This window comes from Desmodus rotundus, chromosome 9 (genome assembly GCF_022682495.2).
Source record: "Desmodus rotundus isolate HL8 chromosome 9, HLdesRot8A.1, whole genome shotgun sequence".
In the NCBI taxonomy this organism is placed as follows: domain Eukaryota; kingdom Metazoa; phylum Chordata; class Mammalia; order Chiroptera; family Phyllostomidae; genus Desmodus; species Desmodus rotundus.
Window position 1 is genome coordinate 33,571,789 of NC_071395.1, and position 16,077 is coordinate 33,587,865.

General features: G+C 48.7%; 1 protein-coding gene across 3 annotated transcripts in view; it reads right to left on the reverse strand.

Annotated features, from left to right (window-relative positions):
- BLK (BLK proto-oncogene, Src family tyrosine kinase) overlaps positions 1-15,386 on the reverse strand; it is a 56,124-nt gene extending 40,738 nt beyond the window's left edge. For all 3 annotated transcript variants that reach the window (XM_071222303.1, XM_045202497.2, XM_024568939.3), the window contains exon 1: positions 15,224-15,386. The gene's annotated coding sequence lies outside the window, so the exon portion shown is untranslated. The remainder of the gene's footprint in view (positions 1-15,223) is intronic.
- Between the last annotated feature and the right edge of the window lie 691 nt (positions 15,387-16,077).

The window sequence follows — 16,077 nt, forward strand, 5'->3', positions numbered from 1 at the left end:
GACCTGGGCGCACGTGGGCACCCCCACACCGTGAAACAGTTTCACAAAGCATTTCTTACCCTTCCACAAGCAACCCACTTAAATATCTGCTGTTCTATTCTATTTCTTTAAAAAAAATTTAGATCATGGTAAATGGGGGTATCTGTAATAATGTCAACAATAAAATAAAGTCAAACATTTTACATTGTGGTAAAACCCACTTAACATAAAATTTACCATCTTCATTTTTTCAGTGTACCATTCAGTGATGTTAGGTATCTTCGCACTGTTGTGCAACCAATCTCTAGAACTTTTTTGGCGTGCAAAATCGAAACTTTGTGCCCATTAAAGAAAAACTCATTTTCCACCCCGCCACCCTCTGGCAACCACCATTCTACTTTCTGTCTCTATGAATTTGACTATTATAGATACTTCATGCAAGTGGAATCACTCAGAATTTGTCGTTTTGTGTCTGGCCTGTGTCATTTAGCATAATGTCCTCAAAGTTCATCTACGTGTGGCGTGTGTTCAGATTTCCTCCTTCTTTTAAAGATGAATAATATTCCATTGTAGGTGTATGCAATGATTTGTTTATCCGTTATTTATTAGTCCAACGATGGCTATTATCAAAAAGCCACTATGAAAATGGGTGTATCTTTCTTTCCGAGACCCTGCTTTCAATTCTCCTGGATATTTATTACAAGTTTTATTTGGTTTCGCGTAATAAAATACCACAGCCACTGTGACCTATTAAAAACCCCAAATATCATCCTCACAAAAGACAGGCCAATGAGTTAAGCACTCTCCAGGACACAGACTTCTCTAAGTTACGGTGAACTCTGAAACCCAGCTGGGCTGGGCAGTGGGCACTCTGGTTATCCAGTCTTGTTCACACAGGGTCTTTATATACAATCTGCGATGCCTGGTCTGCCAGCTGACCAGGTTCAAATAACATGGAGTTTAATAAGTGCTCCTGACCTGCTCTGAGCCGTTCAGAAGGCACTTCAGCATCGTGTAATGTCTGAAGGGCCTCACTGGATTATTCACAATGCAACTTGGGTGAGTTGCTTCATCTCATATATGCTTCTGTCTCCTCATATGTAAGATGTGGGCTTGGATGGATGGACTCCATGTGACCCCCAGCCTTAACAGCTGGTGGGCCCATGATGCCACTGTAGATTTATGGGGGCATACAGGAGTAGCGGGGTCTAGGTGGTGACCTCTGCCCACAGCTGCAGAAAATGAGGATGGACATGGGGATGAGACAGGGAGTTGGTCCTGCCTGAGGCAGTGACGTGGAGATTCTATTAGGAGTGATGCTCTGGTTCTCCTCCCCTCTCAATTTCCTCTCTGTTTCCTTTGCCACCTCCACCTCCCAAACCAAGGGGTGCACTTTCAGGTTTGAGGGTCCTGGTTCCTGAGCTGACCACACAGGGTCATCAATGGTCTCAGCCAGGATAAGCCAGGCCATAGGCATGCAGGTGAGGGATTAGGTCAATTGTGATAAAGCATGAAAATAAATATTCTATCTAGAGCAAAAGAAAGAATGTATTTGTTGAGAGAGACTTGCTTCAGACTTCTTGACTAATTTTTTAGAAAGATAATCATGTTATGTTGCCAGAAAATTTTGAAAATGAATAATCTGAATTTATCTATTAGACGAGGCAAAGGCAAAAAAGCCAAAAATCTTTTATGAAGTTTCTGAATGATGTTATGCTGAATCAGATGATATATATGAAACACTTAGAATGGGACCTTACCACATAGGAAGCACCCAATAAATGTCAGTTATTATTATTATTATAGCACGGCACAGTGTTATGTAATAGTAGTAACCCCGAACCATGAAGAAACAATTATATTTATCTACTTAGGAGCCTGTGTGATTTGGAGCAAGATTTGTCAATCTCTCTGAGCCTCAGTTGCTTTATGTATAAAATAGAGCTAGAAATGTTTCCTGTTTGTCTGAAAAAATCAAAAAAATCATTTAAGTAATTTACAATTTATAAAGTGACATATAAAAATCTCTGTTGAGAGCAAAATTACAAAACTGAAAAGTGAAGAACCACCCGTCTTCCACACTGCCTGCACTGCCCTGTGGGCCACCGGCAAGCCCGCCACAGGCTGAGTGCCGCGCGGTGTTTACAGTGAGTTGTCACAGGCTAATGATGATGTCGTTTAGGCTACCTTAAGAATGGTAATAAATTTTGGAAAAGAGCTAAAGAAACACCTAACATCATCTTCCTGGGTGGCGTTCCTTAGGTCTGAGTGAAGAACTGGTCTGCATGGAGGTGCAGTCCAGGCCTCATCAGCTCTGGGGAACCTTTCCGGCTGCCCTGCATCCATGAAGTCCCCCAGCACTTCTTACAGCACCAGCCACTGTATCGTGGGCCTCTGTTTAAAGTCCGCCTTCTGAATCAGAGTCCCCCTGAGTGCCTCAAGGGAAGGAGCTATTTGAATTTTTCATCTTTGTGTCTGCAGGGCCGTCTCAGCACTGGAACCACTTGATTTGCAGTAAATCTTTCTCTTGTTTGAATGAATGAATAAACGGATGAATTAATCAATCAACTGGGGGAAACCTAAACATAAATATCTACTTCTCTACTCCCTCAATAACCCACTGTCATAGAGAGTAAACGGATTAATTTACTAAGACAATGGCATAAAGGTGTCGTTTATACCAAACCCAGTGTTATTCCATACCCTGATTACTGATCTACAGTGAAAACTTCAGGGCCAACAAGCACACTGATGTAATGTTTAATGTATTACGTCTAAGATGCCCAAGATGAAATTAAAATTTACTCTCTTATTGCACATTTATTTCACGTATTTCAGAAAGTCTTTCCTCTTGAAAGGCTGCCAACTTTCAGTAGTAATGAGTGGTTTATTTAGCTGAGGTTCCGGAGGAAACCAGGAGACAAGAAATTGAATTATGCCTTATCTTCTTGGCCTCTAGGAATGCAGCAATGCTTGAGTTTAAAGAGATTTAGGAAAGGATTACTAAGAGAGAAGGAAATCAAACACATTTAGGAAGCCAACGTCACTTACTGGTGCCAAACAGTTTGTTATTAATAAAAACATATGTTTGAGAAGGCCCAACAGTGTTTAGGGAATTGTGGGTTGACGTCTCCCACCCGGGACTGTTGGGTTTGGTCTCTTGAATTTCAAAGTCACTTGGTCTCCTTAAGCCTCAAATGATAACATTTCAGTTTGATAAACAAAGTTCACCTCCTGTGGCTAATGCTTGTAGCAGGAAAGAACAGTTAACCAACCACAAATATTTCTGTGTCAGCCCGACTCCTTGGAGAGCAATGCAAGGCTTTAAAAAATGCCAAAACATTTCCTTCAGTTAAGAACCAGGGATGGCCTTAATCATGGCAGAATCTCGTTCACACATTAGCAATTATATTCAGTTAAAGAAGTAGAAATAAAAGTGACTCTCTTACCAAAAGGTAATTTGGCATAATGGGTACACACACAGACACTTGGCAGTGAGGCAGACGTGTGTTCAAATCCAAGGCTCTCTACATGCTAGCTGTACGCCCTTAGAAGTACTTCCAAGCCTCGGTTTCCTCATCTTTAAATTGGGGATAATATTTTCCCTAAGTCAGGGCTGGAGCTCTGTATGCAGACACATTTCTTTAGGATTCTTTCATTTTAATCCCAGACTCCCAAGAGAGAGCTGGGGAGGAGAGAAAGACAGACTGAGGGGGGGCGGGTGGGTAGAGAGAGAGAAAGGGAGAGATCTTTTTTTTAAAAAAAAATTTGTTTTCGGCCACAGTCTGCTTTGAGAATCTGGTGAGTTTACAGACAATATCCCCAGTAAATACATTCATGAACATACATGTCCAATTTTGAGCACAGTTTCAGGACCCCTCCCCACTCACAATGATTCATGGACCTCTGATTAAGAACCTTGGTTGAGACTTTGGGACAAATGAGGCCAAACCCTCGGGTTTTGTTTCCTTATGAGTCATTTCAGTTCATGGAGAGGAAAGTCTATTCTCTGGCCAAAGACCACATCAGGAGCCCTGGCCGGCTCACAGGGCTGCGGACACCAAGGGAACTCGATGAGAGAAGATGGAAAACTCAGGCCACTATCACCAGGAAATTCAAGTCTGCCCCATTCCATCCCCCAAACGAGCATTTCTTCTCTCTCTGTCACTGTCGTTCCGTGAAGGGATTAAGAAAGCGAAGAAAGCGTAGCCTTCAGCTGCATCCCGATGTTCGGAACGTCTTTGCAAGCTACCTGTTCCTTTGTTTTTAATCTTAGTCCTCTCTGGTGTTTAAAAAAGGGAAGTGACTGCATGTCTAGTTGAAATGGTGAAATAGAGTTAACACAGTGAAATATTATTGCAGCCTCTAAAACGATCGCTGTGAAGACACGTAGCTGTGGGAAAGACGCCTGTGCTGTGCTGAAGAAAACAAGGAAAAAAAGCAGAATGCAAAGTCATCAATCTTTCATGACTCCAGCGGTGAAAAAGTGCATCATGTGAACCAAGACAAGCAGCTCTTTGGTAGGAAATGTGAGCTTGGTGGAATTATTGATGACTTGTATCTATTTTCAAAAAAGGGTTTGGGTATTATATAATTTCTACAGTTTTAAAGTAAGGAGATCAGTGATAAATCTGTACAAAATGAGCCTGTTCTTCCAAATGGCTGTGGTCCATCCCCTGCCTCTCAGCAGCCCGGATCTTCGCTCTGCCCACTAGACGGTTGCCTGGGCCTCGCAGACCCGGTCGGAGCCCTGTAGACTCGGACAAGTACAGCCCCAGACCACAGTGAGCACGCCTGCATCGCTCCCATGTTCCCAGCAGACCCTGCACAGTTCAGGGCCTCGGCATCCAGCATCCGAGCCTGGGCTGATGGGGAGACTTGCTCTTGCACACAGCGCGAGGAATTTCTGGCCTAAATCTATGTGAGCCTCTGAGTTTCAGAGTCACAGCATCCACCACAGGCTGACACACAGAGTCGGAAGTAAATGACTCATCCAGGGCCACAGACCTGGTCCTGATGGAACAACTGCCATTCGCTGATGCTGGAAACAGATCTGGGAAGTGCACAGGGTCCCCATGGGTGCTGGGAGGTTAGGTATGCTCACCACAGCCACCCGGAGGAGATTCCTGAAAACCTTCCTGCAGGGTAACCTACAGGAGGGGCAGCAGCTTCACCCATCAGGAGGCCACTTGACCTTCCTAAGGCTCATAGTCAGCACACCTGTCATTCGTGCAGAGCCCCCTAAGTAAAAGCAGCGCAGGTGGTACTGCAGCTCTGACCTCAGTGCCTGGCTCACTTCCCCCAGCCAAGCCCCTGACCCCCTCGCTCCCAGCCGCGGGCTCTGGCACCTGCAGCTGGGGGGCGTGAACAGACAGAGCAGCAGTCGGCCGCATCCTGCACAAACGACACTTCCTTCCCAAAGCGCTCAGCAGACGCGAGGCTGCCCTGGTTCCTGTGGAACGCCTCTTCCTTCAGTTCCTCCACCGAGGCTCTTCTGGCCCCGAGGGAGTGGCTCCTTCGTCTGATGGCCCCACCAAAGGGCGAGGCAGGGCCTGGGTGACAGCCCTGTCTCAGACCGATTGGGGTGGGAAGGATGGGTGTACATGTCTGACTTCACAGCGACTCTCATTTCTGTATCTGCGGGGCCTAGCAGCAGTGTGGCTTCTACATGGATCACAAGTAACGACTGACGACTGACAATTCCAGGACCAGGAGACCATGAAGCAGGGGGAATTCAGGAGATGACTGATCCCAAAGAATGGGCAGATGTGGGAGCAATGGGGAAGTGAAAGGCGACGTCAAGGAGGCCTGAGCTAGTGGGTGCACAGGGGTGCTGCCCACCACGAAGGGGTAAGGGAAGTTGGCATGTACTGACCCAGCCCCGGACTAGGCAGGCCTTCTCTGGGAGTCGTTTCTCCCAGATCATGCCAGTGATCTAGGAGATCATGCCACTTGCGAGTAGAAGCTCCTTTGGGCAGAGGTTTCCCAGATGCCGTGTAAACACATCTTGAGTGCCTCCGTCCCTGGCTTTCCATGTCCACCCAGTCACTGTGCTTATGCCTGCAAACTGGGGACAATTTCACAGCATGTCCTGGGTGACAACCTTCCCTTGCCTTCCTGTGGCGCCCTGATTGGTGCTCTGTGCACAGTGAGCGATTAATAGACCGTCTAATAGAGAGGTAAGAGCACTGGTTTTGGAGCCACACAGACCTGAGTCTGCATTGGGGTGCTGGCCTTCCAGCCTGGAGTCCTGGGCGGGTTTGCAATGACATCACAAGGCTGTTGCGGGGAGTCACATGAACTCATGTGCACAAAGCACCTGGCACACTTCTTGGCACTCAAGTATTGGCAGCTGTTCCAGATTTGACCGTATGCCTTATGTGGCAAGTAAACCCACCAAGGGGCTGACTGGATGGAATGCTCAGAGGCCATCTAGTCTACTCCCTTGCTTGGCAGGGTTGGAACACGAAGCCCAGAGAGAGGAAGTCGCCTGGCTAGGATGGCAAGGCCAGTGCCCAGTCGTAGAAATGCAGTCTTGGGAACAAACGAGCTTGGCACAGCCCGGCGGTTCTGGGCACTCTCTTCCCAGCGGTCCTGGTTTCTTTCCCTCCTGGTTCCAGGCTCCTGCTCCTGTCCTAATGTGAGGACTGTCCTGTCTTGCTAAAACCACCTGCACTCACGGGCCAGGTTGATCTCTGCACCCTCTCAGCTTTATCTCCACATAGACCCTGTGTTCCCCCAAACCTCAGGTCTACCCACTGGAATTTTCTGATGAGCCCCTCCTAAATTCTAAGTACTTGCCAGCCTCCTGAGCTGACATATTAACTGCACTGGGGTCACCAGGCTTTTGTCCCTTTCAAGTTCCTTTAGAGCACTGACTGTCCTTCCTCTGACAGCTCTCAGCAGCAAGGATGAGGGGGTGTCCCACCTCCAAGAGGGGCAGCCACACCTGCCCTCGTCTGGGGTAGGGACAGACCCCCATCTCTCTCAGGACCCATGGGCACCCACATGTATCTCGACATCATCCAGGTGGTCCAGGCCAGGCCTACTAGATCCAGGATCATTACTGGGGGCAGCGTCTGCCACAGGCAGGAAGGTAGGACATTCTGCTTCTTTCTTTCCAAATCCCCCTGTTATCTCTCCCCAACTGCACCGTCCTTCCTCCCTAATCCTGCTCTTGCTCCTTTCCCCCTCCCCCCTCCCATTCCACAGGTGCTCACCCAGCTCCCCAGCTCTGATGACACAGTTTGTAAACAAAGACCCCGTTTGCACTCTCTGTTGGAAAAATGATCAAAGCAATGAGCCCAGTGTTGCCGACAGGCTGTTTCTGTCAGCAGATGGAGCAGACACCTGTCTTTTGAGATATTAATGGACGTTCTTACTTTTACCAGTTTGCTATTTTGTTCCTCACTCACATTGAAGCCATAGCCACAGGGAGGCAGAAAGTAGAGACAAGAGAACTTCCTTGGATTAGACCAGACGACGTGGACCAACCGAGAGACATGCCATGAGTCAGCCTGGCACCCGAGGGCTCGGGTCTCACCGAGAGTCCCGTGGCCCAGAGTGGCACAGGAAGGCATGCTGATTCCTGCACCCACAATGTGGTCCAGAAGTCCTGAGAGAGGGCTTGACCCAGGGCAGAGTGTGGAACGAGACATCCTAGCAACAGCTTGTACGGATTGACGACGAAGGCCAAATGGGTCACTCCTAAAGTTCTGAGCCCCAGGGTCCCCCATGGACTGAGCCCTGGAGAAAGAGGAGCATTCTCCGCTCACTGGGGTTATCTGCCACTACACAGCACAAATTGAGATGTTCAGACTACATATCCTGTTTGTGAACCGAGACTCCTACCCACCCGGTGGGGACCTGCCCTCTGTCACAACTTCCCTAAGCCCACCAGGCGGCCTTCCAGAGGTAGGGACACATTCACACTAAACTCGCTCAATCCACTCTCCTCCCTTCCAGGAAGCTGGTATCGTTGTCAACAATTTCAAAGGTCCCCTTAGCATCACTGTTCTCAAAAACAGCACGTTATTTTTGAAATGACGAATGAACCAAATACATATTCCTGAGTGTCCCAAGAATATGTGTGACCTTGGGAAGATAAAAGGAGTAAAGCAAGGGGACAAATGCAGCATTGCCTTGTTGTTGTCCCCTTAGATTTGCCAAGAGGATGTGGGAGAACTTAAGGGCAGATTCAGGAGACACGCCCCCTGGTGTGTGGCCCAACAGGCGGAGGTGAGGGCTGAGGAGCCCTGACCCTTGGGCCAGGCTGGCCTCCGGTGATCTGTGTGAGCTCCCTCTGCTCTCTGGTTCTGCGACTGGGAACTGGCAATGCAACTGGGTGTAAATGCAGAGCTGGGGCGGAGAGCCGTGTCCACATGGCACGAAGTTCAAACCTCTTTCTACTCCAGCTCCCTCTGGGCCCAACAGAAGAAGCCATACACCATGCGTGGTGGTGCCTGGGCCAGAGCAAGAGGAACAGCTACAGGAAAACTTGGCAGGGTGAGACTTTGGCACTGGACTTTCAAGCAGACACAGGAACACTCCTCACAGAGATGGGCGTTTTAGGCAGAGAGGAGGGTTTGGCAAAAGCTCTGAGATACGATGGGCACCAGGGTTCCCAGGGGCTGGACAGCTGGGCCCAGCTGCCTGGAGAAGGGCTCCAGGAGAGAAGCTGGGGCGAGAGACCCAGGCTGTCTGGTCCTGGGGCCCTGGGCTTTGCTCTCAGGCATTGAGGCCAAAAAGCCAAAACAGGGCGCTGCAGCCCAGTTCTGGAACAGGGTTCCCTGAATGCCGGAGCACCAGGATCCAGATTGCCGTATCTCTCTCTCTCACACTGTGAGCTGCATACACGGGCCACGCCCGACACAGCCTGATTCAGCTTTCTCAATCTTATTAAACACATTTCTGCTTTTGAGGAGCTTAAAATCACATTCTCCCTGTTTGAGATTTCAAAAAAAACATTGTCCATAAAAATGTCACAGAAGTTATAATGCGACCCATGCCTTTCCAAATCACAAGGACTCTCATGGAGGATCAAGTGGAATCTGGGTGGAAATACTGTAGACTCCAGTTTCTACTCACCTAAGAATCAGGTCTTTAATTCCTATAACCCTGCAACGTGCTGTCACCAACAACTGAAGAAACAAAACTTGAGGGTGTGAGTAACCCACCTGAGGCAGGTAAGGCTTCCAGTATAGAGTGAGGTTGAACTATTGGTGTTTCATGAAGACATTTGGTGATTTTCCCAGGAAGTGGCAGGACTGAAGTTGAACTCAGGTCCTCTGGTCCCAGGGCCACGTGTCCGACCTCTGTGCTACAGGACTTCTCGGGCATGTCTGCCTTGTCTTACTCCTCTGCCCAAGTTCTTTCCACTTTCTTGTATCCACCGCACAATGAGATACCATTAAACCATCTTTGGTAAATATTGGACTCGGTGATTCCAAATATTTTGGGGTTGGCAAGTCCTTTTGGGAATCTGATGGAAGCCATAAATGTTCTTTGCCAAAAGGTGTGCATGTCCTCAAAAGCTTGTGTACAAGTTCAGGGGGTTCCCAGGGCCCATGCAACTCACCAGGGGTCCCTGGTCTGGAGGTCGGAACCCCTGATGAAATTCATTAAACGCAGACCATCTCCCACCCTTGTAGGCACTGCGTGCACATACCCGAACATTCCCTGTGCTTGAGTGACACTGAGGGTTAGCACCTTCTTCAATTTGTGCCTCTCGTGCCTTGCTGGCTTCAACCGGGTCCTGGTCCAGCTGCCCAGGTACCAAGGTGTGCTGAGGCCAGAGATGACAAGACACCCGAGAGACCTCCATGGCTTTGGAAGCATCAGCCCTTTGTGGGGAAGCGTGAACCACACCGTGGCCCACAGGGAGCAGAGTTCACGCGGGGGCTGCAGTGCCCGGGCCGAGCCTCTCCTATGCCTCAGGCTGCGCACTCTGATCATCTTGCCCAATTTAGTTCTGACATCTGAGCTTGGAGCTGGATGCGACTGTGCCCATTTCATAGAGAGCTAGGTCACTCGCTCACATTCCCCCAGGTGGCAAAAGGCAGAGCCAGGTCTTTGTGTGGGGCAGGCTGTTCCCAAGGCCTTGAATCTTCCTCTGGTCCACACGGCCTTGGAGGGAGAAGATTATGCCTGGTGACACCCCATTCCCTTCTGCAAGGGCTCCGCAGCTCACTGTGGTTAAGGGTGATCACTGAATCTTACATGCCTTTGCTCCTCCAAGCTTCCTTCCTCATGTCTTAATCTTCACTTGCATTCGATATCTTGCGCTAGTTTCTTTCGGTCAAGAACCATTTTGTAGGGTGCCCACCCCATGCCAGACACCATCTGGGTGCTGGGACCCAGAGCAGGATGGAGGGAGGACCTGGTCCTCATCCTGGAGCAGGTCAGGTACAGAGGGGCAGCAGGTCTGAAAACAAAGAGCCCTGAGCATGTGCTGGAGGTTTGGGGGGACACAGGGATAAACTCGGGCACTGGTGACAGAAGAGAAGACATTGGTGCTAATCCTGAGAACTAGAGCGAGTGGGACTTTCCTGGGTGAGAAAGTGGGGAGGGGACCCCAGGTGGAGGGGCTTGCAGGGCACAGGCTGGCGCATTCAGAAGCAGTGCCTGGCTGGTGCAGTCCAAGCTTACGGGCTGGCAGTGTGGGGAGCAGGAGATGCGATAGGAAAGGTAGTTTAGGCCCAGTGGTAATCACCACTCTTTTTAGTTTTGATCTTCATCTAAGGGTTGTGATTTTCATCTAAGCGCTGTCTTCCTGTAGCTTCGTAATTCTTTCTTCTTTCTCTCCTGCTTCCGAAACATTTCCATCATCTGGTTGAGACTTCACCTTTGAACATGGGCACACCTGCTCTGCTGTGTCTGGGGCGGGGGTTGGAGGGGAATGGGGGTAGGGTGTCAAGCTTCTCTGTTTTCTCAGCACCTCCCCACACACCTGAACCTCACAAGCAAGGATGCTGGCCTCATCTGGCTGCTGCAGATTCTAGGGAAGCAGAGCAGGCTCCCAAGGTCCAGTGGTCACTCAAGCAGGAAATGGCCCTTGAGTCCCACTCCAGGTCCCTAACTAAGGCCACAGCTTCACTTAGAGGGCAGTGTTTTCCAGCACAGCTCACAGTGCTTGACTGGCCAGAGATTCCATGGGGGGGGTGACTGAGCCCAGAGGACAGCAGATTCCACCAGGCAGTCTGTGCAGGGTTGGGCCCCCCCTTGCCTCTATTATTGGCCTTCTGCTTCCTAGCAGGGGAGGGGTCAGGGTTGGGTACTAGTCATGCACTTGGAGGCCTGAGGGTGTGATCCAGCCCAGTGAGCTCTGCTGGGCCGATAAAGGGTGGGGTGCTTGGCTCTAAAACCCCTGGCACAGAAAGAGGTCTCAAAAAATGGGCACTGAATGAGAAAATAAATGACTGAGAAACACCATCAAGGGAGGGAGAATTAGAGCTTTCCTGGGGTAAGATGGGGGTTGGGAGAGAGAATGGTAAAAAATGCAGAAGGCCTGCTAGGTTCCAGAACACTCAAAGACTTAGCGGGGACCCCTAGGCCGTAGATGCCAGTTTTCCCAGCATGCTCAGATTTTGATTGCTTCTGCTCTAAGGTTGCATACATATAAATCTGTTTTTGCACTTTAATTTAGAGTAATTTTAGGTTTACAGAAAACTTACAAAGATAGTATAGAGACTTCGCGTATACCCTCCACTCAGCTTCCCCTAATGTTAACATCTCACCCCACCACACTACAGTTGCTGGAACTAAGAAATTCGCATTGGTACAATGCTGTCAGTTATAATATTAGGCTTTCTTTAAGCTTCACCTATTTGTCACGCATGACTTTTTGTTGCTGTCGTTGTTCCAGGATTCAGTCCAGACCAGGGTGTGAGTTCTGGATTTAGTTGGCATGTCTCTGACGTGTGACCATTTCCCCAGCTTCCCTCGTTTTTCATGACCTTGACAAACTTGAAGGTCAAATGGCCTGTAGGCTGTCCCTCAATTTGGGTTTGTCTGATGTTTTCCATGACTAGACTGGGGTTATGCATTTGGGGAAAGAATGGCACAGAGGTGAAGTATTGTCTCCTTGTACCATGGCAGGAGCTGCACAGTACATGACTCATCCCTCAAGATGTTAGCCTTGACCAGCTGCCCGAGGTGCTGTCTGCCAGGGGTCTCAGCTACCGGAGTTTCTGTCTGTCCCTTTCCACCTGCATGTCCAGTCCTCACTCAAGGAGAGGGGAATCCAGCTCCCATCTGGGAAAGAGGAGTATCTCCAAATACATCATGCAGAATTCTTCCCTATAACTATGGATACAATGATATAGCAATTGTTTCATTGGTTGGCAATGTGGACAGTTGAGGGTAAAAGCAGTGGCCAGGTAGAAAATGAGTGGGAAAGTTGTCAAAACCCTAGAATTTTTAAAAAATACAAATATGTTGTCAACTGTCCCTTCCTTTCCACAGATGGACAAATAGAGGTCTTAAACAAAAAGATCACCATTAAACCTATTCCATCACCCTACCCCTGAATGCCTGAAAAATGGAAAACATTTTCAAAAACAAACAAAATGAAACAAAAGCAACAACCCATCGTTTACCTTGAGCCGGACACTCCCATGTAGCACGGCTAGCCTCTGTCAGCTCTGGCCTGCGGCTAGCAATTCCCTCTGTCACCGACAGGCTGAGCAACTTCTGGAGCCCCCCTGGTGGGCATGTGTGTGCCCAGCCATATCCCTGGCCACAGCTTTGTCTGTCTTTCCTCTGTGGCAGGATCTACCTTGAGTGGATAAACTTTTACAAATCAAAAAAGAGAGAGAGCATTCACTGCAAGATGGCGGCGTAGGCAGACATGGCTCGCCTCTTTGCACAACCAGTTGTAATCAAAATTACAACTAAGATATAGAACCACCATCACTTAGGAACATCAGAAATTGAGCTGAGTGGAAGTCTGACAATCCCCAAATCGAGTTGAACAGAAGTTTGACAACTACAGAATTAAGGAAACCACACCTATCCAGGCTGGTAGGAAGGGCACAGACGTAGAAGGGCTGGTCCAGGTGGATAAAAAATTCGGGAGGGATATCCCAGGAGCAAGGAGTCCCAGCCCCACACCAGGCCCCCCGGCCCAGGGTTCCAGTGCCAGGAAGATAAGTCCCCACAACTTCTGGCTGCAAAAACCAGTGGTGATTGACTCAGTGAAAGAAACTGCTGGAGCCCTAAGCAGTTCTTCTTAAAGAACCCACACACAGACTCACTTACTCAGACTCATTCCCTCTGAGCTCCAGCACTAGGGTAGCAGCTTGAAAGGCACCAGTGGTATACAGGGAAAACCTAAACTGTCTGGCATCAGGAGGAGCAGAGGTCATTGTCCCTTTGATAAACCCTCACCCCACAGAGCCTGTAGGCTGGTGCCATATCTGAGGTTCCATCAACCTGGCTATCACTGTTTGACCCCCCTTGGAGATCCCCAGAGACTGCCCCACCGAACTTACAGGCCCACCCAAGCTGGTTTTTCATAGGAATGGCTGGTCTTGATGCAGGCTTCACAACTTTCTAAATCCGATCAAGTAAGAAACAACTGGCTTCAGTGAGCCCAGACCCAACACTCACAGCAGCCAGATTAGAATCACAGCTTGGCTTTGCTTGGGAATCTCCAAGCCCAGAACAAGTAGTAGCCACCTCAGATTGCTTTACAGCTCAGGCTGGGTGCCCCAAGCAAAACACAGGTGGGGGCTGATCTTGGCCTGTACCACCCAGGAAATCCCCAGGGGCAGCATACCCAGTGGACAGCTACAGACCACGTATGAGCACCACCACCATGCCCCTAAACAGCTGGTCCTCCACAGAGTGGGCAGGTTGGTAGTAAGTGGTCATAGTCAATCCTTGCAACTGACTGACCTGGGTAAATCCCTTCCATTGATCTGCCAACAGCAACCAAGGCTCAACTACAAAAGGAGGGTGTACTGAGCCCACACAAAGGGCACACCATGAGTACCTAGCTTGGGTGATAGGGGAGGCTGTGCCGCTGGACCCTACAGGACACCCACTACCTTAGGCCACACTACCAAGACACAGAGTCAAAGCAGCTCTACCTAATACATAGAAACAAACACAGGGAAGCAGCCAAAATGAGGAGACAAAGAATCATGGCCCAAATGAAAGAACAGATCAAAACTGTAGAAAAAGAGCTAAATGAAATGGAGATAAGCTACCTATCACATGCAGAGTTCAAAACACTGGTTATACGGATGCTCAAGGAACTTAGTGAGGACCTCAATAGCATAAAAAAGATCCAGTCAGAAATGAAGGATTCACTAATTGAAATAAAGAACAGTTTAGAGGGAAACAACAGTAGAGTGGATGAGGCCGAGAATCAAATCAATGATTTGGAACATAAGGAAGCAAAAAACAAACAAACAAAACCAAACCACACAAAATAACAAGAAGAAAAAAGAATCAGGAAAAAGTGAGGATAGTATAAGCAGCCTGTGGGACAACTTCAAGAGGTCCAACGGTCACATCATAGGGGTGCCAGAAGGAGAAGAGGCAGAGCAAGAAATTGGAAATCTATCTGAAAAAATAGTAGAAAAAACCTTCCCTAATTTGGTGAAGGAAATAGACATGGAAGTCCAGGCAGCACAGAAAGCACAGAAAGTCCCAAACACGACTGATGCAAAGAGGCCCACTCCAAGGTAAATCATAATTAAAATGCCAAATGATTTAGATAAAGAGAGAATTTTAAAAGCAGCAAGAAAAAAGAAGTTAGTTACCAGATGGTTGGCAGATGCGAGGGAGGTATGGGGGAATGGATAAAGAGGTGAGGGGATTAAGAAGTACAAATAGGTAGTCACAGAATAGCCATGGGGATGTAAAGCATAGTATAGGAAATGGAGTAGCCAAAGAACTTATACATACGACCCATGGACATGAACAATGGTGGGGGCATTGCCTGAGGGAGTTGGGGGGTGCTGGGTGGAAGGGGGCAAAAGGGGAAAAATCAGGACAACTGTAATAGCATAATCAATTAAATATAATTAAAGAAAAAACAACCTCTCCAAAATTGAAATGAACCAATGATGGAACAACCTATTCGTAGCTGTGGCTCAGATCATATTAACGTCTTCTCTCTCTGTCTGCAACATCCATAGCAACGTTCCTGCCTGCTTTCCCAGCTACAGGCCTTAGAGCACTGTTTGCACAGTTTAAGGAAGTGAGATGGCCTAGAAGGCAGCAGATGCAGTCTTACCTTGGCAACACTCAGTGGCTTTTCACCATAGCTCTTCGAATCCCAGCATCCTTGTGGTATAGCGGCCTCCTAATTGTAACCAGCAACTGCTGATGCAGTCCTAAAGGAAAAGCCCATCTCAGCTGTCTCGATGAGTTCATATAGCTCGTGGCTTCCTGCCCACCACAAGCACGGGGCAGAGGTGGCAGGCTCTCCAGTCTGTGGTCAGAGCTGCACCAGCCACCCTTGAGGAGTCCCGCCCCTCCTGAGGAGCCCCGCCCCTACCCAGCACTTTGAAAGCTTCCATGGGTTCCCTGGGTCCAATGGGCGCCGCTGCCCCAGAAACAGCTGGTCTTTCCCTGGCCCTGGGTCACATTGGTCAGAATACCCCTGTGCCACCAGAAAGTTTTCTCAGGGGGTTTTGGTTTACCAGCATGGGTGGTGTTTTTCCTACATGAGCCTGACAGTTGGTAAACCTTCAAGCTAACTCTGTTAAGTATTTTGCTTTGCTTTGCAGCATTTGTCTGCAAGACAGCAAAAAGCTTGGGATCCGCTGCCTGGTGTCTTCTGTGTGAGCCAGGGCCTCTATCTTGCCTCTCAGCCTTGTTGGTTTGGCTTACCAAATGCTGCTGCTAATACCTGGCCTGTGAGATACTGTGAGCACGCGTGATAGCACGGGTATGAGAGAGGGGCACGGAATTGGCTCTCAATAGCTAGGATCTGTTGTTTTTGTTTGTTGTTTTATCGCACTCTAGCCACCATTGATTCTGCTCTCAGAGCCTGTTCAAAGTGCTGCTTCACTTGGCTATGAAAACTCAGAGGCGCAGACACTGAAGGAGGCCACGGGGAAAGGGCCTTAACATCTTCAGAGGAGA